This window comes from Cavia porcellus, unplaced genomic scaffold (genome assembly GCF_034190915.1).
Source record: "Cavia porcellus strain 051 isolate PalLab524CR breed Dunkin Hartley unplaced genomic scaffold, mCavPor4.1 scaffold_36, whole genome shotgun sequence".
NCBI classification, from domain to species: domain Eukaryota; kingdom Metazoa; phylum Chordata; class Mammalia; order Rodentia; family Caviidae; genus Cavia; species Cavia porcellus.
The window spans coordinates 11334829-11360071 of record NW_026947519.1 but is presented as its reverse complement, the minus strand read 5'-3'; positions in this window follow the sequence as shown (position 1 = coordinate 11360071).

Here is a 25243-nt window from a genome sequence, read left to right as displayed (position 1 = left end):
GATGATGAAAGGAAACTTATATTCTCATGGTGATTTAATCAGGCTGTAGCAGTGTAGTTCTCATGTTGGTTGTCCTATGTGTGGCCTTCTGCATTGGGCAATGGATGCAGGACAGGAGATCTTCAAATAAATCTGGTGGAACACAAAATACTGAAAAAAATATCAATCTAAATCCTGTGTATTCCTTCCCTTTGAGAATATATATGGATAATGTCCGGAGTTTCAAAAGAGAAAATGTCTATTGGGTCATGGTTTCACCAATGAAATTGTCACTTCACATAACAGCTTTAATTTTGCTTTCACAGTTGCTCATGTACCGGGCCTGAGTAAAGCAGAATGCAGAGTAAGCCTCATCAATAGTTGTGCATTGCATAAGTGGTTTTAAAACCAGTGAAACCCTTTGGACCTAGTGTTTGTATGTAATTGGTTGATTGGTTTTTCAAATTGTTTGTTTTACTATTTTTAACTTTGGGACTCAGGGAAGTCCTCACTCATAGTGATTTCATCCTCTCCAAAAGCTCTGAAGTTATTCATGTAACAGCTATTACATGTTATAAGTTTCTCCTATTAAAACTTGAAAGACTAACAGACTCTGCTACTTTTCATCTAAATTCAGTGGTGCGCTAAATTCAGTGTTGGACTTTTTTTTACAAGTCCTTTGAAATGTGTCCTCTTCTAGTCACTGGTCGTGCTGGAATGTACTTTCTTGTGAATACAGGATTTGAGCAAATTGACAAAAGTACAGTTTGCCACTACTCTGGACACCTGGTTAAATATCGAGTTGCCGAAATGGTGTGTGTTTTACTTTGATCTCTGCTCACACTTTGCTCATCCAGTTAGAACCACAGGGCTCCAGGCCATAGCGTTCTAGGCCTAAACAAGAAAATTTCCATTCTGTTTTGGGAGTTTATTTGTCTCTCATAATTACTTTTTCCACAAATGTGTGCTTCAGGAGAGGCCCTGTCTAAATGTGGAGAGGTCCATTTTCATTCACTCACTTTCAGACTTTCTAAGATTTTCAATTACTAGAGGTTTGCCCAGACTTGTCATTGTCAAGGGACAGTGCACTTCACTTGAAGTTGTGCAGTATTACTTCATGTGTCTCCGTGGAAATTCCACCAATGGGAAACTCTTGCTGTAGTCATCTCCAAGTGTTTCTGCGTAAGAAAATATAACTAACAAAGGATGTGGTTTCAAGCAGAATGAGGAATGGAGGGATAATCTTTATTTCAGTGCAGGTTGACCTTTCAAAGAAACAGTAATTCCTATGAAATAGGAGGTAAAATCTTTTGTAAAGAGACATGGATATGACATGCTCAAATTTATGTCACATTTTTTAAAAAGCCAAGGGCATTTGAGAAATTCTTGGCTGCTGAATTGTCCCTTTTTTCAAATTTCTCTTAGGTAAGACACTCCAGTTTCTTCAAACCATGGTACTGTTCCTTCCATGTAAAAAACCAAAGCAAAAACAAAATAAATTAAAACAAAACCCATCAAATTACATTTGAGAGCACACATTTGCTCAGCAGGGCCACTATTGAAGAAGCTAGTGGTACAGAAGCCTCAGCCTTCAGCCCATGGCCTGAAGTTTTGTCTCTATCATGGCCCCTCAATTCCCTGGCATGTCCACATTAACTCATGAATCTTTACTCATTTCCTCTTCAAATGCACAGGATCCAATATATTTGAACCCTGTTCACCTGGGATGTAATCATCCAAGGACACACCAGAGGAAGAGCAGCCAGCCCCTTGCCTGGGGCCTTGGAGCTTATCACAATAGAAATGGAAACCTGAACAAGGGGAGCCAAAACAAAGAGAGGCATATTCCTAAAGCCTGAAACACAGAAGCTACCTATAGACCAGTAGTGGGATTTCACAAATTATTTAAGAATCTCTGTGCACATGCTTGGCATGGTCGCTCATGCCTATAATCCCAGCAATCTGGGGCTGAGGCTGATGGATCCTTGGGAGTTCCAGTCCATCGTGGGCTATGAATTTATCTCAAGGCCTCTTTCAACAACTGCATAAGATGCTGTTTCCAAAAAGAGGACAACAGAAAACTAGACACACTTGGTCTAGGTCCCGGGGTTCACTACATGAGTTGTGGATTCTAAATATTCCACACCAAGAGAAAATACCTGGGATTTTTAGTGAAAGGGGCATTTGCATCCCTTTTCTAAGGGTTTCCCTTTCACCATGTTACATTTGAATTCTGGGAAAACCTGCTGGTGACAAGGTATCTAGCATTATGTTCGTTTAGGTATTGAGCTATTACCTCATGTTTAGTGATCAGGGTTATGCTGGAATGGCTGCAGACCTCCTTGAAATAGCTATTGCAGACAAGTGAACCCCGAGGAAGCTGGATAGTTGAAGCAGGCACTCCAAATATTCATGCACTGCAAGGATTCACTTTCATTTTGGGACTCATCTTCTGGTTGCTGGCTTTTAATGCTAACTGATACTACCATGGTGGCAGTAATCCAGCAGAGACTGCAAGTATGCTTTGTAGGTTTGCTTCCCAAGCCACCAGAAACTTGGCAGAACACAAATCATTGTGGCATTTTCTTTCCTCCCCTGAAACTTTTGGCTTTCTAAGTTTGAAAATTGAATAGACTAGGCTAGTCAGGTTTGGACCCCACGTACTACAAACAGAGCTAAAGACAGAGCCAATTACTTCCCTCCACTTGTCAATATGTCAAAATTGCTTGGTCACCACAACTTCAAAGAAAATTCTGAGGCAACTTAGAGAGGTGAATCAAATACTGCCTGATTGGAATGGCTGTGGTTGTATGAGGTGGAAAGCTGCAGAGTTGGGCTGAAACTGTTCACAGAAATCCACAGGCTTGTGTTTGCCAGGCAACCACACTGGGCTGAGATTGGCTGAACCTCACTGTGAGGTGGATTTTAGGCTCTAGGTTTGAAAATTTAAAAGACTGGGGTAGTCAAGTTTGGAACACATCGACCACAGACAGACCAAAAGGTCTTTCAATTACTTCCCTCCACTTCTCAAAATATGTCAAATTTTCTTGATCACTACAACTGTAAAAAAAATTCTGAGGCAACATAGAGAGGCTAATCAAATACTGCATGATTGGAATGGCTGTGGTTGTATGAGGTGGAAAGCAGCAGAGTTGGGTTGAAACAGTTCACAGAAAGCCACAAGCTTGTTGTTGTCAGGCAACCACACTGGGCTGTGATTGGCTGAGCACCATTGTGAGCTGGACTTTAGGCTCTAGGATACAAGTGTGCAGTAGCAGACCTGAGTCACAATGCTGGGCGTTTCCATGGAGACCTCAGTGGCACAGAGGACCTTGTAGGGCAAGATTTAAATAGGATGAATATTCTTGGCCTGGTATGCCACAGGATTCTCACTGAAGGCTTCACTGCTCAGAATTAGGGGATGGAAATTCTTGCCAATCTACAAATGGATGTACTTTCAATGGGATATGAAATATGCCAGGGCCTGGCAGATGTTCTCTGACATGTCCTATCTTTGAGCATATGATTTTCCCTTGTCATGTCTGTCATTTGGCTGAGTCCTGTTCACTAAGCTATTCAGTCAAGACTTGCTGGAATCATTCACCTGCAGTATAAGAGCTTTCTGTGAAATTTCTCAGCAGAAATCCTGTGCAAGAACATAGCTTTGGATATGAGAGACAGTGGTGGAAGTTGAATTTCAAGGGCAGATATTTGAAAACAATGAAACAAGCCCCGAGTAAGATCTTGACATGTTTCCCAGATGGATATGTTTGGAAATACGGGGGAAGATGGAGATCAAGACTGAGAAGAGTGAACACCCATTTCAAGGTACAAAAAGCAGGGAAAAACATGGGAAAGCAAGAGAGCTGGTTAATTTGATGTAAAAATCTTTGATGATGAAAGGAAAATTATATTCTCATGGTGATTTAATCAGGCTGTAGCAGTGAAGTTCTCATGTTGGTTGTCCTATGTGTGGCCTTCTGCATTGGACAGTGGATGCAGGACAGGAGATCTTCAAATAAATCTGGTGGAACACAAAATAGTGAAAAAAATATCAATCTAAATCCTGTGTATTCCTTCCCTTTGAGAACATCTATGGATAATGTCCGGAGATTCAAAAGAGAAAATGTCTATTGGGTTATGGTTTCACCAATGAAATGGTCACTTCACATAACATTTTGAATTTTGCTTTCACAGTTGCTCATGTACCGGGCCTGAGTAAAGCAGAATGCAGAGTAAGCCTCATCAATAGTTGTGCATTCCATAAATGGTTTTAAAACCAGTGAAACCCTTTGGACCTAGTGTTTGTATTTAATTGGTTGATTGGTTTTTCAAATTGTTTGTTTTACTATTTTTAACTTTGGGAGTCAGGGAAGCCCTCACTCATAGTGATTTAGACCTCTCCAAAAGCTCTGAAGTTATTCATGTAACAGCTATTACATGTTGTAACTTTCTCCTATTAAAACTTGAAAGACTAACAGACTCTGCTACTTTTCATCTAAATTCAGTGTTGCGCTAAATTTAGTGTTGAACTTTTTTTTACAAGTGCTTTGAAATGTGTCCTCCTCTTGTCACTGGTCGTGCTGGAATGTACTTTCTTGTGAAGACAGGATTTGAGCAAAATAACACAAGTACAGTTTGCCACTACTCTGGACACTTGGTTAAATATCGAGTTGCCTAAAAGGTGTGTGTTTTACTTTGATATCTGCTCACACTTTGCTCATCCAGTTAGAACCACAGGGTTCCAGACCATAGCGTTCTAGTCCTAAACAAGAAAATTTCCATTCCATTTTGGGAGTTCATTCGTCTCTCATAATTATTTTTCCACAAATGTGTGCTGCAGGAGACTCCCTGTCTAAATGTGGAGAGGCCCATTTTCATTCACTCACTTTCAGACTTTCTAAGATTTTCAGTTACTAGAGGTTTGCCCAGACTTGCCATTGTCAAGGGACAGTGCACTTCACTTGAAGTTGTACAGTATTACTTCATGTGTCTCCGTGGAAATTCCACCAATGGGAAACTCTTGCTGTAGTCATCTCCAAGCGTTTCTGCATAAGACAATATAACTAACAAAGGATGTGGTTTCAAGCAGAATGGGGAATGGAGGGATAATCTTTATTTCAGTGCAGGTTGACCTTTCAAAGAAACAGTAATTCCTATGAAATAGGAGGTAAAATCTTTTGTAAAGAGACATGGATATGACATGCTCAACGTTATGTCACCTTTTTTAAAAAGCCAAGGGCATTTGAGAAATTCTTGGCTGCTGAATTTTCCCTTTTTTCAAATTTCTCTTAGGTAAGACACTCCAGTTTCTTCAAATCATGGTACTGTTCCTTCCATGTAAAAAACCAAAGTAAAAAACAAAATAAATTAAAACAAAACGCATCAAATTACATTTGAGAGCACACAATTGCTCAGCAGGCCCACTATTCAAGAAGCTAGAGGTACAGAAGCCTCAGCCTTCAGCCCATGGCCTGAAGTTTTGTCTCTATCATTGCCCCTCAATTCCCTGGCATGTCCACATTAACTCATGAATCTTAACTCATTTCCTCTTCAAATGCACAGGATCCAATATATTTGAACCCTGTTCACCTGGGATGTAATCATCCAAGGACACACCAGAGGAAGGGCAGCCACCCCCTTGCCTGGGGCCTTGGAGCTTATCACAATAGAAATGGAAACCTGAACAAGGGGAGCCAAAACAAAGAGAGGAATATTCCTAAAGTCTGAAACACATAAGCTACCTATAGACTAGTAGTGGGGTTTCACAAATTATGTAAGAATCTCTGTGCACATGCTTGGCATGGTAGCTCATGCCAATAATCCCAGCAATCTGGTGGCTGAGTTGGGTGGATCCTTGGGAGTTCCAGTCCATCATCGGCTACGAATTTATCTCAAGGCCTCTTTCAACAACTACATAAGATGCTGTTTCCAAAAAGAGGACAATAGAAAACTAGACACACTTGGTCTAGGTCCCTGGGTTCACTACATGAGTTGTGGAGTCTAAATATTCCATGCCATGAGAAAATACCTGGGATTTTTAGTGAAAGGGGCATTTGCATCCCTTTTCTAACGGTTTCCTTTTCACCATGTTACATTTGAATTCTGGGAAAACCTGCTGGTGACAAGCTATCTAGCATTATGTTGGTTTAGGTATTGATCTAGTACGGCATGTTTACTGTTCAGGGTTATGCTGGAATGGCTGCAGACCTCCTTGAAATAGCTATTGCAGACAAGTGAACCCCGAGGAAGCTGGATAGTTGAACCAGGCATTCCAAATATACATGCACTGCAAAGATTCACTTTCATTTTGGGACTCATCTTCTGGTTGCTGGCTTTTAGTGCTAACTGATACTACCATGGTGGCTGTAATCCAGCAGAGACTGCATGTATGGTTTGCAGGTTTGCTTCCCAAGCCACCAGAAACTTGACAGAACACAAATCATTGTGGCATTTTCTTTCCTCCCCTGAAACTTTTGGCTTTATAAGTTTGAAAATTGAATAGACTGGGCTAGTCAGGTTTGGACCCCATGTACCACCAACAGAGCTAAAGACAGAGCCAATTACTTCCCTCCACTTGTCAAAATATGTCAAATTTAATTGGTCACCACAACTTCAAAGAAAATTCTGAGGCAACTTAGAGAGGTGAATCAAATACTGCCTGATTGGAATGGCTGTGGTTGTATGAGGTGGAAAGCTGCAGAGTTGGGCTGAAACTGTTCACAGAAATCCACAGGCTTGTGTTTGCCAGGCAACCACACTGGGCTGAGATTGGCTGAACCTCACTGTGAGGTGGATTTTAGGCTCTACGTTTGAAAATTTAAAAGACTGGGGTAGTCAAGTTTGGAACACATCGACCACAGACAGACCAAAAGGTCTTTCAATTACTTCCCTCCACTTCTCAAAATATGTCAAATTTTCTTGATCACTACAACTGTAAAAAAAAATTCTGAGGCAACATAGAGAGGCTAATCAAATACTGCATGATTGGAATGGCTGTGGTTGTATGAAGTGGAAAGCTGCAGAGTTGGGCTGAAACAGTTCACAGAAAGCCACAAGCTTGTGGTTGCCAGGCAACCATACTGGGCTGTGATTGGCTGAGCATCATTGTGAGCTGGACTTTAGGCTCTAGGATACAAGTGTGCAGTAGGAGACCTGAGTCACAATGCTGGGCGTTGCCATGGAGACCTCAGTGGCACAGAGGACCTTGTAGGGCAAGATTTAAATAGGATGAATATTCTTGGCCTGGTATGCCACAGGATTCTCACTGAAGGCTTCACTGCTCAGAATTTGGGGATGGAAATGCTTGCCAATCTACACATGGATGTAATTTCAATGGGATATGAAATATGCCAGGGCCTGGCAGATGTTCTCTGACATGTCCTATCCTTGAGCATATGCTTTTCCCTTGTCATGTCTGTCATTTGGATGAGTCCTGTTCCCTAAGCTATTCAGTCAAGACGTGCTGGAATCATTCACCTGCAGTATAAGAGCTTTCTGTGAAATTTCTCAGCCGAAATCCTCTGCAAGCACATAGCTTTGGATATGAGACACAGTGGTGGGAGTTGAATTTGAAGGGCAGATATTTGAAAACAATGAAACAAGCCCCGAATAAGATCTTTACATGTTTCCCAGATGAATATGTTTGGAAATACAGGGGAAGATGGAGATCAAGACTGAGAAGAGTGAACACCCATTTCAAGGTACAAAAGCCAGGGAAAAAAATGGGAAAGCAAGAGAGCTGGTTAATTTGATGTAAAAATCTTTGATGATGAAAGGAAAATTATATTCTGATGGTGATTTAATCAGGCTGTAGCAGTGAAGTTCTCATGTTGGTTGTCCTATGTGTGGCCTTCTGCATTGGGCAGTGGATGCAGGACAGGAGATCTTCAAATAAATCTGGTGGAACACAAAATAGTGAAAAAAATATCAATCTAGATCCTGTGTATTCCTTCCCTTTGAGAACATATATGGATAATGTCCGGAGTTTCAAAAGAGAAAATGTCTATTGGGTCATGGTTTCACCAATGAAATGGTCACTTCACATAACATTTTGAATTTTGCTTTCACAGTTGTTCATGTACCAGGCCTGAGTAAAGCAGAATGCAGAGTAAGCCTCATCAATAGTTGTGCATTCCATAAGTGGTTTTAAAACCAGTGAAACCCTTTGGACCTAGTGTTTGTATTTAATTGGTTGATTGGTTTTTCAAATTGTTTGTTTTACTATTTTTAACTTTGGGACTCAGGGAAGCCCTCACTCATAGTGATTTAGACCTCTCCAAAAGCTCTGAAGTTATTCATGTAACAGCTATTACATGTTATAAGTTTCTCCTATTAAAACATGAAAGACTAACAGATTCTGCTACTTTTGATCTAAATTCAGTGTTGCGCTAAATTCAGTGTTGGACTTTTTTTTACAAGTCCTTTGAAATGTGTCCTCCTCTAGTGACTGGTCGTGCTGGAATGTACTTTCTTGTGAAGACAGGATTTGAGCAAATTGACACAAGTACAGTTTGCCACAACTCTGGACACCTGGTTAAATATCGAGTTGCCTAAATGGTGTGTGTTTTACTTTGATCTCTGCTCACACTTTGCTCAACCAGTTAGAACCACAGGCTACAGGCCATAGAGTTCTAGGCCTAAACCAGAAAATTTCCATTCCATTTTGGGAGTTCATTCGTCTCTCATAATTACTTTTTTCACAAATGTGTGCTTCAGGAGAGGCCCTGTCTAAATGTGGAGAGGCCCATTTTCATTCACTCACTTTCAGACTTTCTAAGATTTTCAGTTACTAGAGGTTTGCCCAGACTTGCCATTGTCAAGGGACAGTGCACTTCACTTGAAGTTGTGCAGTATTACTTCATGTGTCTCCGTGGAAATTCCACCAATGGGAAACTCTTGCTGTAGTCATCTCCAAGTGTTTCTGCGTAAGAAAATATAACTAACAAAGGATGTGGTTTCAAGCAGAATGAGGAATTGAGGGATAATCTTTATTTCAGTGCTGGTTGACCTTTCAAAGGAACAGTAATTCCTATGAAATAGGAGGTAAAATCTTTTGTAAAGAGACATGGATATGACATGCTCAACTTCATGTCACATTTTTTAAAAAGCCAAGGGCATTTGAGAAATTCTTGGCTGCTGAATTGTCCCTTTTTTCAAATTTCTCTTAGGTAAGACACTCCAGTTTCTTCAAACCATGGTACTGTTCCTTCCATGTAAAAAACCAAAGCCAAAAACAAAATAAATTAAAACAAAACCCATCAAATTACATTTGAGAGCACACAATTGCTCAGCAGGCCCACTATTCAAGAAGGTAGAGGTACAGAAGCCTCAGCCTTCAGCCCAGGGCCTGAAGTTTTGTCTCTATCATGGCCCCTCAATTCCCCGGCATGTCCACATTAAATCATGAATCTTTACTCATTTCCTCTTCAAATGCACAGGATCCAATATATTTGAACCCTGTTCACCTGGGCTGTAATCATCCAAGGACACACCAGAGGAAGGGCAGCCAACCACTTGCCTGGGGCCTTGGAGCTTATCACAATAGAAATGGAAACCTGAACAAGGGGAGCCAAAACAAAGAGAGATATATTCCTAAAATCTGAAACACATAAGCTACCTATAGACTAGTAGTGGGGTTTCACAAATTATGTAAGAATCTCTGTGCACATGCTTGGCATGGTAGCTCATGCCTATAATCCCAGCAATCTGGTGGCTGAGTTGGGTGGATCCTTGGGAGTTCCAGTCCATCGTCGGCTACGAATTTATCTCAAGGCCTCTTTCAACAACTACATAAGATGCTGTTTCCAAAAAGAGGACAATAGAAAACTAGACACACTTGGTCTAGGTCCCTGGGTTCACTACATGAGTTGTGGAGTCTAAATATTCCATGCCATGAGAAAATACCTGGGATTTTTAGTGAAAGGGGCATTTGCATCCCTTTTCTAACGGTTTCCCTTTCACCATGTTACATTTGAATTCTGGGAAAACCTGCTGGTGACAAGCTATCTAGCATTATGTTGGTTTAGGTATTGATCTAGTACGGCATGTTTACTGTTCACAGTTATGCTGGAATGGCTGCAGACCTCCTTGAAATAGCTATTGCAGACAAGTGAACCCCGAGGAAGCTGGATAGTTGAACCAGGCATTCCAAATATACATGCACTGCAAAGATTCACTTTCATTTTGGGACTCATCTTCTGGTTGCTGGCTTTTAGTGCTAACTGATACTACCATGGTGGCTGTAATCCAGCAGAGACTGCATGTATGGTTTGCAGGTTTGCTTCCCAAGCCACCAGAAACTTGACAGAACACAAATCATTGTGGCATTTTCTTTCCTCCCCTGAAACTTTTGGCTTTATAAGTTTGAAAATTGAATAGACTGGGCTAGTCAGGTTTGGACCCCATGTACCACCAACAGAGCTAAAGACAGAGCCAATTACTTCCCTCCACTTGTCAAAATATGTCAAATTTAATTGGTCACCACAACTTCAAAGAAAATTCTGAGGCAACTTAGAGAGGTGAATCAAATACTGCCTGATTGGAATGGCTGTGGTTGTATGAGGTGGAAAGCTGCAGTGTTGGGCTGAAACTGTTCACAGAAATCCACAGGCTTGTGTTTGCCAGGCAACCACACTGGGCTGAGATTGGCTGAACATCACTGTGAGGTGGATTTTAGGCTCTACGTTTGAAAATTTAAAAGACTGGGGTAGTCAAGTTTGGAACACATCGACCACAGACAGACCAAAAGGTCTTTCAATTACTTCCCTCCACTTCTCAAAATATGTCAAATTTTCTTGATCACTACAACTGTAAAAAAAAATTCTGAGGCAACATAGAGAGGCTAATCAAATACTGCATGATTGGAATGGCTGTGGTTGTATGAAGTGGAAAGCTGCAGAGTTGGGCTGAAACAGTTCACAGAAAGCCACAAGCTTGTGGTTGCCAGGCAACCATACTGGGCTGTGATTGGCTGAGCATCATTGTGAGCTGGACTTTAGGCTCTAGGATACAAGTGTGCAGTAGGAGACCTGAGTCACAATGCTGGGCGTTGCCATGGAGACCTCAGTGGCACAGAGGACCTTGTAGGGCAAGATTTAAATAGGATGAATATTCTTGGCCTGGTATGCCACAGGATTCTCACTGAAGGCTTCACTGCTCAGAATTTGGGGATGGAAATGCTTGCCAATCTACACATGGATGTAATTTCAATGGGATATGAAATATGCCAGGGCCTGGCAGATGTTCTCTGACATGTCCTATCCTTGAGCATATGCTTTTCCCTTGTCATGTCTGTCATTTGGATGAGTCCTGTTCCCTAAGCTATTCAGTCAAGACGTGCTGGAATCATTCACCTGCAGTATAAGAGCTTTCTGTGAAATTTCTCAGCCGAAATCCTCTGCAAGCACATAGCTTTGGATATGAGACACAGTGGTGGGAGTTGAATTTGAAGGGCAGATATTTGAAAACAATGAAACAAGCCCCGAATAAGATCTTTACATGTTTCCCAGATGAATATGTTTGGAAATACAGGGGAAGATGGAGATCAAGACTGAGAAGAGTGAACACCCATTTCAAGGTACAAAAGCCAGGGAAAAAAAGGGGAAAGCAAGAGAGCTGGTTAATTTGATGTAAAAATCTTTGATGATGAAAGGAAAATTATATTCTGATGGTGATTTAATCAGGCTGTAGCAGTGAAGTTCTCATGTTGGTTGTCCTATGTGTGGCCTTCTGCATTGGGCAGTGGATGCAGGACAGGAGATCTTCAAATAAATCTGGTGGAACACAAAATAGTGAAAAAAATATCAATCTAGATCCTGTGTATTCCTTCCCTTTGAGAACATATATGGATAATGTCCGGAGTTTCAAAAGAGAAAATGTCTATTGGGTCATGGTTTCACCAATGAAATGGTCACTTCACATAACATTTTGAATTTTGCTTTCACAGTTGTTCATGTACCGGGCCTGAGTAAAGCAGAATGCAGAGTAAGCCTCATCAATAGTTGTGCATTCCATAAGTGGTTTTAAAACCAGTGAAACCCTTTGGACCTAGTGTTTGTATTTAATTGGTTGATTGGTTTTTCAAATTGTTTGTTTTACTATTTTTAACTTTGGGACTCAGGGAAGCCCTCACTCATAGTGATTTAGACCTCTCCAAAAGCTCTGAAGTTATTCATGTAACAGCTATTACATGTTATAAGTTTCTCCTATTAAATCATGAAAGACTAACAGATTCTGCTACTTTTGATCTAAATTCAGTGTTGCGCTAAATTCAGTGTTGGACTTTTTTTTACAAGTCCTTTGAAATGTGTCCTCCTCTAGTGACTGGTCGTGCTGGAATGTACTTTCTTGTGAAGACAGGATTTGAGCAAATTGACACAAGTACAGTTTGCCACAACTCTGGACACCTGGTTAAATATCGAGTTGCCTAAATGGTGTGTGTTTTACTTTGATCTCTGCTCACACTTTGCTCAACCAGTTAGAACCACAGGCTACAGGCCGAAGAGTTCTAGGCCTAAACCAGAAAATTTCCATTCCATTTTGGGAGTTCATTCGTCTCTCATAATTACTTTTTTCACAAATGTGTGCTTCAGGAGAGGCCCTGTCTAAATGTGGAGAGGCCCATTTTCATTCACTCACTTTCAGACTTTCTAAGATTTTCAGTTACTAGAGGTTTGCCCAGACTTGCCATTGTCAAGGGACAGTGCACTTCACTTGAAGTTGTGCAGTATTACTTCATGTGTCTCCGTGGAAATTCCACCAATGGGAAACTCTTGCTGTAGTCATCTCCAAGTGTTTCTGCGTAAGAAAATATAACTAACAAAGGATGTGGTTTCAAGCAGAATGAGGAATGGAGGGATAATCTTTATTTCAGTGCTGGTTGACCTTTCAAAGAAACAGTAATTCCTATGAAATAGGAGGTAAAATCTTTTGTAAAGAGACATGGATATGACATGCTCAACTTCATGTCACATTTTTTAAAAAGCCAAGGGCATTTGAGAAATTCTTGGCTGCTGAATTGTCCCTTTTTTCAAATTTCTCTTAGGTAAGACACTCCAGTTTCTTCAAACCATGGTACTGTTCCTTCCATGTAAAAAACCAAAGCCAAAAACAAAATAAATTAAAACAAAACCCATCAAATTACATTTGAGAGCACACAATTGCTCAGCAGGCCCACTATTCAAGAAGGTAGAGGTACAGAAGCCTCAGCCTTCAGCCCAGGGCCTGAAGTTTTGTCTCTATCATGGCCCCTCAATTCCCCGGCATGTCCACATTAAATCATGAATCTTTACTCATTTCCTCTTCAAATGCACAGGATCCAATATATTTGAACCCTGTTCACCTGGGCTGTAATCATCCAAGGACACACCAGAGGAAGGGCAGCCAACCACTTGCCTGGGGCCTTGGAGCTTATCACAATAGAAATGGAAACCTGAACAAGGGGAGCCAAAACAAAGAGAGATATATGCCTAAAATCTGAAACACATAAGCTACCTATAGACTAGTAGTGGGGTTTCACAAATTATGTAAGAATCTCTGTGCACATGCTTGGCATGGTAGCTCATGCCTATAATCCCAGCAATCTGGTGGCTGAGTTGGGTGGATCCTTGGGAGTTCCAGTCCATCGTCGGCTACGAATTTATCTCAAGGCCTCTTTCAACAACTACATAAGATGCTGTTTCCAAAAAGAGGACAATAGAAAACTAGACACACTTGGTCTAGGTCCCTGGGTTCACTACATGAGTTGTGGAGTCTAAATATTCCATGCCATGAGAAAATACCTGGGATTTTTAGTGAAAGGGGCATTTGCATCCCTTTTCTAACGGTTTCCCTTTCACCATGTTACATTTGAATTCTGGGAAAACCTGCTGGTGACAAGCTATCTAGCATTATGTTGGTTTAGGTATTGATCTAGTACGGCATGTTTACTGTTCACAGTTATGCTGGAATGGCTGCAGACCTCCTTGAAATAGCTATTGCAGACAAGTGAACCCCGAGGAAGCTGGATAGTTGAACCAGGCATTCCAAATATACATGCACTGCAAAGATTCACTTTCATTTTGGGACTCATCTTCTGGTTGCTGGCTTTTAGTGCTAACTGATACTACCATGGTGGCTGTAATCCAGCAGAGACTGCATGTATGGTTTGCAGGTTTGCTTCCCAAGCCACCAGAAACTTGACAGAACACAAATCATTGTGGCATTTTCTTTCCTCCCCTGAAACTTTTGGCTTTATAAGTTTGAAAATTGAATAGACTGGGCTAGTCAGGTTTGGACCCCATGTACCACCAACAGAGCTAAAGACAGAGCCAATTACTTCCCTCCACTTGTCAAAATATGTCAAATTTAATTGGTCACCACAACTTCAAAGAAAATTCTGAGGCAACTTAGAGAGGTGAATCAAATACTGCCTGATTGGAATGGCTGTGGTTGTATGAGGTGGAAAGCTGCAGTGTTGGGCTGAAACTGTTCACAGAAATCCACAGGCTTGTGTTTGCCAGGCAACCACACTGGGCTGAGATTGGCTGAACATCACTGTGAGGTGGATTTTAGGCTCTACGTTTGAAAATTTAAAAGACTGGGGTAGTCAAGTTTGGAACACATCGACCACAGACAGACCAAAAGGTCTTTCAATTACTTCCCTCCACTTCTCAAAATATGTCAAATTTTCTTGATCACTACAACTGTAAAAAAAAATTCTGAGGCAACATAGAGAGGCTAATCAAATACTGCATGATTGGAATGGCTGTGGTTGTATGAAGTGGAAAGCTGCAGAGTTGGGCTGAAACAGTTCACAGAAAGCCACAAGCTTGTGGTTGCCAGGCAACCATACTGGGCTGTGATTGGCTGAGCATCATTGTGAGCTGGACTTTAGGCTCTAGGATACAAGTGTGCAGTAGGAGACCTGAGTCACAATGCTGGGCGTTGCCATGGAGACCTCAGTGGCACAGAGGACCTTGTAGGGCAAGATTTAAATAGGATGAATATTCTTGGCCTGGTATGCCACAGGATTCTCACTGAAGGCTTCACTGCTCAGAATTTGGGGATGGAAATGCTTGCCAATCTACACATGGATGTAATTTCAATGGGATATGAAATATGCCAGGGCCTGGCAGATGTTCTCTGACATGTCCTATCCTTGAGCATATGCTTTTCCCTTGTCATGTCTGTCATTTGGATGAGTCCTGTTCCCTAAGCTATTCAGTCAAGACGTGCTGGAATCATTCACCTGCAGTATAAGAGCTTTCTGTGAAATTTCTCAGCCGAAATCCTCTGCAAGCACATAGCTTTGGATATGAGACACAGTGGTGGGAGTTGAATTTGAAGGGCAGATATTTGAAAACAATGAAACAAGCCCCGAATAAGATCTTTACATGTTTCCCAGATGAATATGTTTGGAAATACAGGGGAAGATGGAGATCAAGACTGAGAAGAGTGAACACCCATTTCAAGGTACAAAAGCCAGGGAAAAAAAGGGGAAAGCAAGAGAGCTGGTTAATTTGATGTAAAAATCTTTGATGATGAAAGGAAAATTATATTCTGATGGTGATTTAATCAGGCTGTAGCAGTGAAGTTCTCATGTTGGTTGTCCTTTGTGTGGCCTTCTGCATTGGGCAGTGGATGCAGGACAGGAGATCTTCAAATAAATCTGGTGGAACACAAAATAGTGAAAAAAATATCAATCTAGATCCTGTGTATTCCTTCCCTTTGAGAACATATATGGATAATGTCCGGAGTTTCAAAAGAGAAAATGTCTATTGGGTCATGGTTTCACCAATGAAATGGTCACTTCACATAACATTTTGAATTTTGCTTTCACAGTTGTTCATGTACCGGGCCTGAGTAAAGCAGAATGCAGAGTAAGCCTCATCAATAGTTGTGCATTCCATAAGTGGTTTTAAAACCAGTGAAACCCTTTGGACCTAGTGTTTGTATTTAATTGGTTGATTGGTTTTTCAAATTGTTTGTTTTACTATTTTTAACTTTGGGACTCAGGGAAGCCCTCACTCATAGTGATTTAGACCTCTCCAAAAGCTCTGAAGTTATTCATGTAACAGCTATTACATGTTATAAGTTTCTCCTATTAAATCATGAAAGACTAACAGATTCTGCTACTTTTGATCTAAATTCAGTGTTGCGCTAAATTCAGTGTTGGACTTTTTTTTACAAGTCCTTTGAAATGTGTCCTCCTCTAGTGACTGGTCGTGCTGGAATGTACTTTCTTGTGAAGACAGGATTTGAGCAAATTGACACAAGTACAGTTTGCCACAACTCTGGACACCTGGTTAAATATCGAGTTGCCTAAATGGTGTGTGTTTTACTTTGATCTCTGCTCACACTTTGCTCAACCAGTTAGAACCACAGGCTACAGGCCATAGAGTTCTAGGCCTAAACCAGAAAATTTCCATTCCATTTTGGGAGTTCATTCGTCTCTCATAATTACTTTTTTCACAAATGTGTGCTTCAGGAGAGGCCCTGTCTAAATGTGGAGAGGCCCATTTTCATTCACTCACTTTCAGACTTTCTAAGATTTTCAGTTACTAGAGGTTTGCCCAGACTTGCCATTGTCAAGGGACAGTGCACTTCACTTGAAGTTGTGCAGTATTACTTCATGTGTCTCCGTGGAAATTCCACCAATGGGAAACTCTTGCTGTAGTCATCTCCAAGTGTTTCTGCGTAAGAAAATATAACTAACAAAGGATGTGGTTTCAAGCAGAATGAGGAATGGAGGGATAATCTTTATTTCAGTGCTGGTTGACCTTTCAAAGAAACAGTAATTCCTATGAAATAGGAGGTAAAATCTTTTGTAAAGAGACATGGATATGACATGCTCAACTTCATGTCACATTTTTTAAAAAGCCAAGGGCATTTGAGAAATTCTTGGCTGCTGAATTGTCCCTTTTTTCAAATTTCTCTTAGGTAAGACACTCCAGTTTCTTCAAACCATGGTACTGTTCCTTCCATGTAAAAAACCAAAGCCAAAAACAAAATAAATTAAAACAAAACCCATCAAATTACATTTGAGAGCACACAATTGCTCAGCAGGCCCACTATTCAAGAAGGTAGAGGTACAGAAGCCTCAGCCTTCAGCCCAGGGCCTGAAGTTTTGTCTCTATCATGGCCCCTCAATTCCCCGGCATGTCCACATTAAATCATGAATCTTTACTCATTTCCTCTTCAAATGCACAGGATCCAATATATTTGAACCCTGTTCACCTGGGCTGTAATCATCCAAGGACACACCAGAGGAAGGGCAGCCACCCACTTGCCTGGGGCCTTGGAGCTTATCACAATAGAAATGGAAACCTGAACAAGGGGAGCCAAAACAAAGAGAGATATATTCCTAAAGCCTGCAACACAGAAGCTACCTATAGACCAGTAGTGGGATTTCACAAATTATGTAAGAATCTCTGTGCACATGCTTGTCATGGTCGCTCATGCCAATAATCCCAGGAATCTGGGGGCTGAGGTGGATGGATCCTTGGGAGTTAAAGTCCATCGTGGGCTACGTATTTATCTCAAGGTCTCTTTCAACAACTACATAAGATGCTGTTTCCAAAAAGAGGGCAACAGAAAACTAGACACACTTGGTCTAGGTTCCGGGGTTCACTACATGAGTTGTGGAGTCTAAATATTCCATGCCATGAGAAAATACCTGGGATTTTTAGTGAAAGGGGCATTTGCATCCCTTTTCTAAGGGTTTCCCTTTCACCATGTTACATTTGAATTCTGAGAAAACCTGCTGGTGACAAGCTATCTAGCATTATGTTGGTTTAGGTATTGAGCTAGTACCTCATGTTTAGTGTTCAGGGTTATGCTAGAATGGCTGCAGACCTCCTTGAAATAGCTATTGCAAACAGTTGAACCCCGAGGAAGCTGGATAGTTGAAGCAGGCACTCCAAATATTCATGCACTGCAAGGATTCACTTTCATTTTGGGACTCATCTTCTGGTTGCTGGCTTTTAGTGCTAACTGATACTACCATGGTGGCTGTAATCCAGCAGAGACTGCATGTATGGTTTGCAGGTTTGCTTCCCAAGCCACCAGAAACTTGACAGAACACAAATCATTGTGGCATTTTCTTTCCTCCCCTGAAACTTTTGGCTTTATAAGTTTGAAAATTGAATAGACTGGGCTAGTCAGGTTTGGACCCCAAGTACCACCAACAGAGCTAAAGACAGAGCCAATTACTTCCCTCCACTTGTCAAAATATGTCAAATTTAATTGGTCACCACAACTTCAAAGAAAATTCTGAGGCAACTTAGAGAGGTGAATCAAATACTGCCTGATTGGAATGGCTGTGGTTGTATGAGGTGGAAAGCTGCAGTGTTGGGATGAAACTGTTCACAGAAATCCACAGGCTTGTGTTTGCCAGGCAACCACACTGGGCTGAGATTGGCTGAACATCACTTTGAGGTGGATTTTAGGCTCTACGTTTGAAAATTTAAAAGACTGGGGTAGTCAAGTTTGGAACACATCGACCACAGACAGACCAAAAGGTCTTTCAATTACTTCCCTCCACTTCTCAAAATATGTCAAATTTTCTTGATCACTACAACTGTAAAAAAAAATTCTGAGGCAACATAGAGAGGCTAATCAAATACTGCATGATTGGAATGGCTGTGGTTGTATGAAGTGGAAAGCTGCAGAGTTGGGCTGAAACAGTTCACAGAAAGCCACAAGCTTGTGGTTGCCAGGCAACCATACTGGGCTGTGATTGGCTGAGCATCATTGTGAGCTGGACTTTAGGCTCTAGGATACAAGTGTGCAGTAGGAGACCTGAGTCACAATGCTGGGCGTTGCCATGGAGACCTCAGTGGCACAGAGGACCTTGTAGGGCAAGATTTAAATAGGATGAATATTCTTGGCCTGGTATGCCACAGGATTCTCACTGAAGGCTTCACTGCTCAGAATTTGGGGATGGAAATGCTTGCCAATCTACACATGGATGTAATTTCAATGGGCTATGAAATATGCCAGGGCCTGGCAGATGTTCTCTGACATGTCCTATCCTTGAGCATATGGTTTTCCCTTGTCATGTCTGTCATTTGGACGAGTCCTGTTCCCTAAGCTATTCAGTCAAGACGTGCTGGAATCATTCACCTGCAGTATAAGAGCTTTCTGTGAAATTTCTCAGCCGAAATCCTCTGCAAGCACATAGCTTTGGATATGAGACACAGTGGTGGGAGTTGAATTTGAAGGGCAGATATTTGAAAACAATGAAACAAGCCCCGAATAAGATCTTTACATGTTTCCCAGATGAATATGTTTGGAAATACAGGGGAAGGTGGAGATCAAGACTGAGAAGAGTGAACACCCATTTCAAGGTACAAAAGCCAGGGAAAAAAATGGGAAAGCAAGAGAGCTGGTTAATTTGATGTAAAAATCTTTGATGATGAAAGGAAAATTATATTCTGATGGTGATTTAATCAGGCTGTAGCAGTGAAGTTCTCATGTTGGTTGTCCTATGTGTGGCCTTCTGCATTGGGCAGTGGATGCAGGACAGGAGATCTTCAAATAAATCTGGTGGAACACAAAATAGTGAAAAAAATATCAATCTAGATCCTGTGTATTCCTTCCCTTTGAGAATATATATGGATAATGTCCGGAGTTTCAAAAGAGAAAATGTCTATTGGGTCATGGTTTCACCAATGAAATGGTCACTTCACATAACATTTTGAATTTTGCTTTCACAGTTGTTCATGTACCGGGCCTGAGTAAAGCAGAATGCAGAGTAAGCCTCATCAATAGTTGTGCATTCCATAAGTGGTTTTAAAACCAGTGAAACCCTTTGGACCTAGTGTTTGTATTTAATTGGTTGATTGGTTTTTCAAATTGTTTGTTTTACTATTTTTAACTTTGGGACTCAGGGAAGCCCTCACTCATAGTGATTTAGACCTCTCCAAAAGCTCTGAAGTTATTCATGTAACAGCTATTACATGTTATAAGTTTCTCCTATTAAATCATGAAAGACTAACAGATTCTGCTACTTTTGATCTAAATTCAGTGTTGCGCTAAATTCAGTGTTGGACTTTTTTTTACAAGTCCTTTGAAATGTGTCCTCCTCTAGTGACTGGTCGTGTTGGAATGTACTTTCTTGTGAAGACAGGATTTGAGCAAATTGACACAAGTACAGTTTGCCACAACTCTGGACACCTGGTTAAACATCGAGTTGCCTAAATGGTGTGTGTTTTACTTTGATCTCTGCTCACACTTTGCTCAACCAGTTAGAACCACAGGCTACAGGCCATAGAGTTCTAGGCCTAAACCAGAAAATTTCCATTCCATTTTGGGAGTTCATTCGTCTCTCATAATTACTTTTTTCACAAATGTGTGCTTCAGGAGAGGCCCTGTCTAAATGTGGAGAGGCCCATTTTCATTCACTCACTTTCAGACTTTCTAAGATTTTCAGTTACTAGAGGTTTGCCCAGACTTGCCATTGTCAAGGGACAGTGCACTTCACTTGAAGTTGTGCAGTATTACTTCATGTGTCAACGTGGAAATTCCACCAATGGGAAACTCTTGCTGTAGTCATCTCCAAGTGTTTCTGCGTAAGAAAATATAACTAACAAAGGATGTGGTTTCAAGCAGAATGAGGAATGGAGGGATAATCTTTATTTCAGTGCTGGTTGACCTTTCAAAGAAACAGTAATTCCTATGAAATAGGAGGTAAAATCTTTTGTAAAGAGACATGGATATGACATGCTCAACTTCATGTCACATTTTTTAAAAAGCCAAGGGCATTTGAGAAATTCTTGGCTGCTGAATTGTCCCTTTTTTCAAATTTCTCTTAGGTAAGACACTCCAGTTTCTTCAAACCATGGTACTGTTCCTTCCATGTAAAAAACCAAAGCCAAAAACAAAATAAATTAAAACAAAACCCATCAAATTACATTTGAGAGCACACAATTGCTCAGCAGGCCCACTATTCAAGAAGGTAGAGGTACAGAAGCCTCAGCCTTCAGCCCAGGGCCTGAAGTTTTGTCTCTATCATGGCCCCTCAATTCCCCGGCATGTCCACATTAAATCATGAATCTTTACTCATTTCCTCTTCAAATGCACAGGATCCAATATATTTGAACCCTGTTCACCTGGGCTGTAATCATCCAAGGACACACCAGAGGAAGGGCAGCCACCCACTTGCCTGGGGCCTTGGAGCTTATCACAATAGAAATGGAAACCTGAACAAGGGGAGCCAAAACAAAGAGAGATATATTCCTAAAGCCTGCAACACAGAAGCTACCTATAGACCAGTAGTGGGATTTCACAAATTATGTAAGAATCTCTGTGCACATGCTTGTCATGGTCGCTCATGCCAATAATCCCAGCAATCTGGGGGCTGAGGTGGATGGATCCTTGGGAGTTAAAGTCCATCGTGGGCTACGTATTTATCTCAAGGTCTCTTTCAACAACTACATAAGATGCTGTTTCCAAAAAGAGGGCAACAGAAAACTAGACACACTTGGTCTAGGTCCCGGGGTTCACTACATGAGTTGTGGAGTCTAAATATTCCATGCCATGAGAAAATACCTGGGATTTTTAGTGAAAGGGGCATTTGCATCCCTTTTCTAAGGGTTTCCCTTTCACCATGTTACATTTGAATTCTGGGAAAACCTGCTGGTGACAAGCTATCTAGCATTATGTTGGTTTAGGTATTGAGCTAGTACCTCATGTTTAGTGTTCAGGGTTATGCTAGAATGGTTGCAGACCTCCTTGAAATAGCTATTGCAAACAGTTGAACCCCGTGGAAGCTGGATAGTTGAAGCAGGCACTCCAAATATTCATGCACTGCAAGGATTCACTTTCATTTTGGGACTCATCTTCTGGTTGCTGGCTTTTAGTGCTAACTGATACTACCATGGTGGCACTAATGCAGCAGAGACTGCATGTATGGTTTGCAGGTTTGCTTCCCAAGCCACCAGAAACTTGGCAGAACACAAATCATTGTGGCATTTTCTTTCCTCCCCTGAAACTTTTGGCTTTCTAAGTTTGAAAATTGAATAGACTGGGCTAGTCAGGTTTGGACCCCATGTACCACGAACAGAGCTAAAGACAGAGCCAATTACTTCCCTCCACTTGTCAAAATATGTCAAATTTGCTTGGTAACCACAACTTCAAAGAAAATTCTGAGGCAACTTAGAGAGGTGAATCAAATACTGCCTGATTGGAATGGCTGTGGTTGTATGAGGTGGAAAGCTGCAGAGTTGGGCTGAAACTGTTCACAGAAATCCACAGGCTTGTGGTTGCCAGGCAACCACACTGGGCTGAGATTGGCTGAACATCACTGTGAGGTAGATTTTAGGCTCTAGGTTTGAAAATTTAAAAGACTGGGGTAGTCAAGTTTGGAACACATCGACCACAGACAGACCAAAAGGTCTTTCAATTACTTCCCACCACTTCTCAAAATATGTCAAATTTTCTTGATCACTACAACTGTAAAAAAAATTCTGAGGCAACATAGAGAGGCTAATCAAATACTGCATGATTGGAATGGCTGTGGTTGTATGAGGTGGAAAGCTGCAGAGTTGGGCTGAAACAGTTCACAGAAAGCCACAAGCTTGTGCTTGCCAGGCAACCATACTGGGCTGTGATTGGCTGAGCACCATTGTGAGCTGGACTTTAGGCTCTAGGATACAAGTGTGCAGTAGGAGACCTGAGTCACAATGCTGGGCGTTGCCATGGAGACCTCAGTGGCACAGAGGACCTTGTAGGGCAAGATTTAAATAGGATGAATATTCTTGGCCTGGTATGCCACAGGATTCTCACTGAAGGCTTCACTGCTCAGAATTTGGGGATGGAAATGCTTGCCAATCTACACATGGATGTAATTTCAATGGGCTATGAAATATGCCAGGGCCTGGCAGATGTTCTCTGACATGTCCTATCCTTGAGCATATGCTTTTCCCTTGTCATGTCTGTCATTTGGATGAGTCCTGTTCCCTAAGCTATTCAGTCAAGACATGCTGGAATCATTCACCTGCAGTATAAGAGCTTTCTGTGAAATTTCTCAGCCGAAATCCTCTGCAAGCACATAGCTTTGGATATGAGACACAGTGGTGGGAGTTGAATTTGAAGGGCAGATATTTGAAAACAATGAAACAAGCCCCGAATAAGATCTTTACATGTTTCCCAGATGAATATGTTTGGAAATACAGGGGAAGATGGAGATCAAGACTGAGAAGAGTGAACACCCATTTCAAGGTACAAAAGCCAGGGAAAAAAATGGGAAAGCAAGAGAGCTGGTTAATTGATGTAAAAATCTTTGATGATGAAAGGAAAATTATATTCTGATGGTGATTTAATCAGGCTGTAGCAGTGAAGTTCTCATGTTGGTTGTCCTATGTGTGGCCTTCTGCATTGGGCAGTGGATGCAGGACAGGAGATCTTCAAATAAATCTGGTGGGACACAAAATAGTGAAAAAAATATCAATCTAAATCCTGTGTATTCCTTCCCTTTGAGAACATATATGGATAATGTCCGGAGTTTCAAAAGAGAAAATGTCTATTGGGTCATGGTTTCACCAATGAAATGGTCACTTCACATAACATTTTGAATTTTGCTTTCACAGTTGTTCATGTACCGGGCCTGAGTAAAGCAGAATGCAGAGTAAGCCTCATCAATAGTTGTGCATTCCATAAGTGGTTTTAAAACCAGTGAAACCCTTTGGACCTAGTGTTTGTATTTAATTGGTTGATTGGTTTTTCAAATTGTTTGTTTTACTATGTTTAACTTTGGGACTCAGGGAAGCCCTCACTCATAGTGATTTAGACCTCTCCAAAAGCTCTGAAGTTATTCATGTAACAGCTATTACATGTTATAAGTTTCTCCTATTAAATCATGAAAGACTAACAGATTCTGCTACTTTTGATCTAAATTCAGTGTTGCGTTAATTCAGTGTTGGACTTTTTTTTACAAGTCCTTTGAAATGTGTCCTCCTCTAGTGACTGGTCGTGCTGGAATGTACTTTCTTGTGAAGACAGGATTTGAGCAAATTGACACAAGTACAGTTTGCCACAACTCTGGACACCTGGTTAAATATCGATTTGCCTAAATGGTGTGTGTTTTACTTTGATCTCTGCTCACACTTTGCTCAACCAGTTAGAACCACAGGCTACAGGCCATAGAGTTCTAGGCCTAAACCAGAAAATTTCCATTCCATTTTGGGAGTTCATTCGTCTCTCATAATTACTTTTTTCACAAATGTGTGCTTCAGGAGAGGCCCTGTCTAAAGTGGAGAGGCCCATTTTCATTCACTCACTTTCAGACTTTCTAAGATTTTCAGTTACTAGAGGTTTTCCCAGACTTGCCATTGTCAAGGGACAGTGCACTTCACTTGAAGTTGTGCAGTATTACTTCATGTGTCTCCGTGGAAATTCCACCAATGGGAAACTCTTGCTGTAGTCATCTCCAAGTGTTTCTGCGTAAGAAAATATAACTAACAAAGGATGTGGTTTCAAGCTGAATGAGGAATGGAGGGATAATCTTTATTTCAGTGCTGGTTGACCTTTCAAAGAAACAGTAATTCCTATGAAATAGGAGGTAAAATCTTTTGTAAAGAGACATGGATATGACATGCTCAACTTCATGTCACATTTTTTAAAAAGCCAAGGGCATTTGAGAAATTCTTGGCTGCTGAATTGTCCCTTTTTTCAAATTTCTCTTAGGTAAGACACTCCAGTTTCTTCAAACCATGGTACTGTTCCTTCCATGTAAAAAACCAAAGCCAAAAACAAAATAAATTAAAACAAAGCCCATCAAATTACATTTGAGAGCACACAATTGCTCAGCAGGCCCACTATTCAAGAAGGTAGAGGTACAGAAGCCTCAGCCTTCAGCCCAGGGCCTGAAGTTTTGTCTCTATCATGGCCCCTCAATTCCCCGGCATGTCCACATTAAATCATGAATCTTTACTCATTTCCTCTTCAAATGCACAGGATCCAATATATTTGAACCCTGTTCACCTGGGCTGTAATCATCCAAGGACACACCAGAGGAAGGGCAGCCACCCACTTGCCTGGGGCCTTGGAGCTTATCACAATAGAAATGGAAACCTGAACAAGGGGAGCCAAAACAAAGAGAGATATATTCCTAAAGCCTGCAACACAGAAGCTACCTATAGACCAGTAGTGGGATTTCACAAATTATGTAAGAATCTCTGTGCACATGCTTGTCATGGTCGCTCATGCCAATAATCCCAGGAATCTGGGGGCTGAGGTGGATGGATCCTTGGGAGTTAAAGTCCATCGTGGGCTACGTATTTAT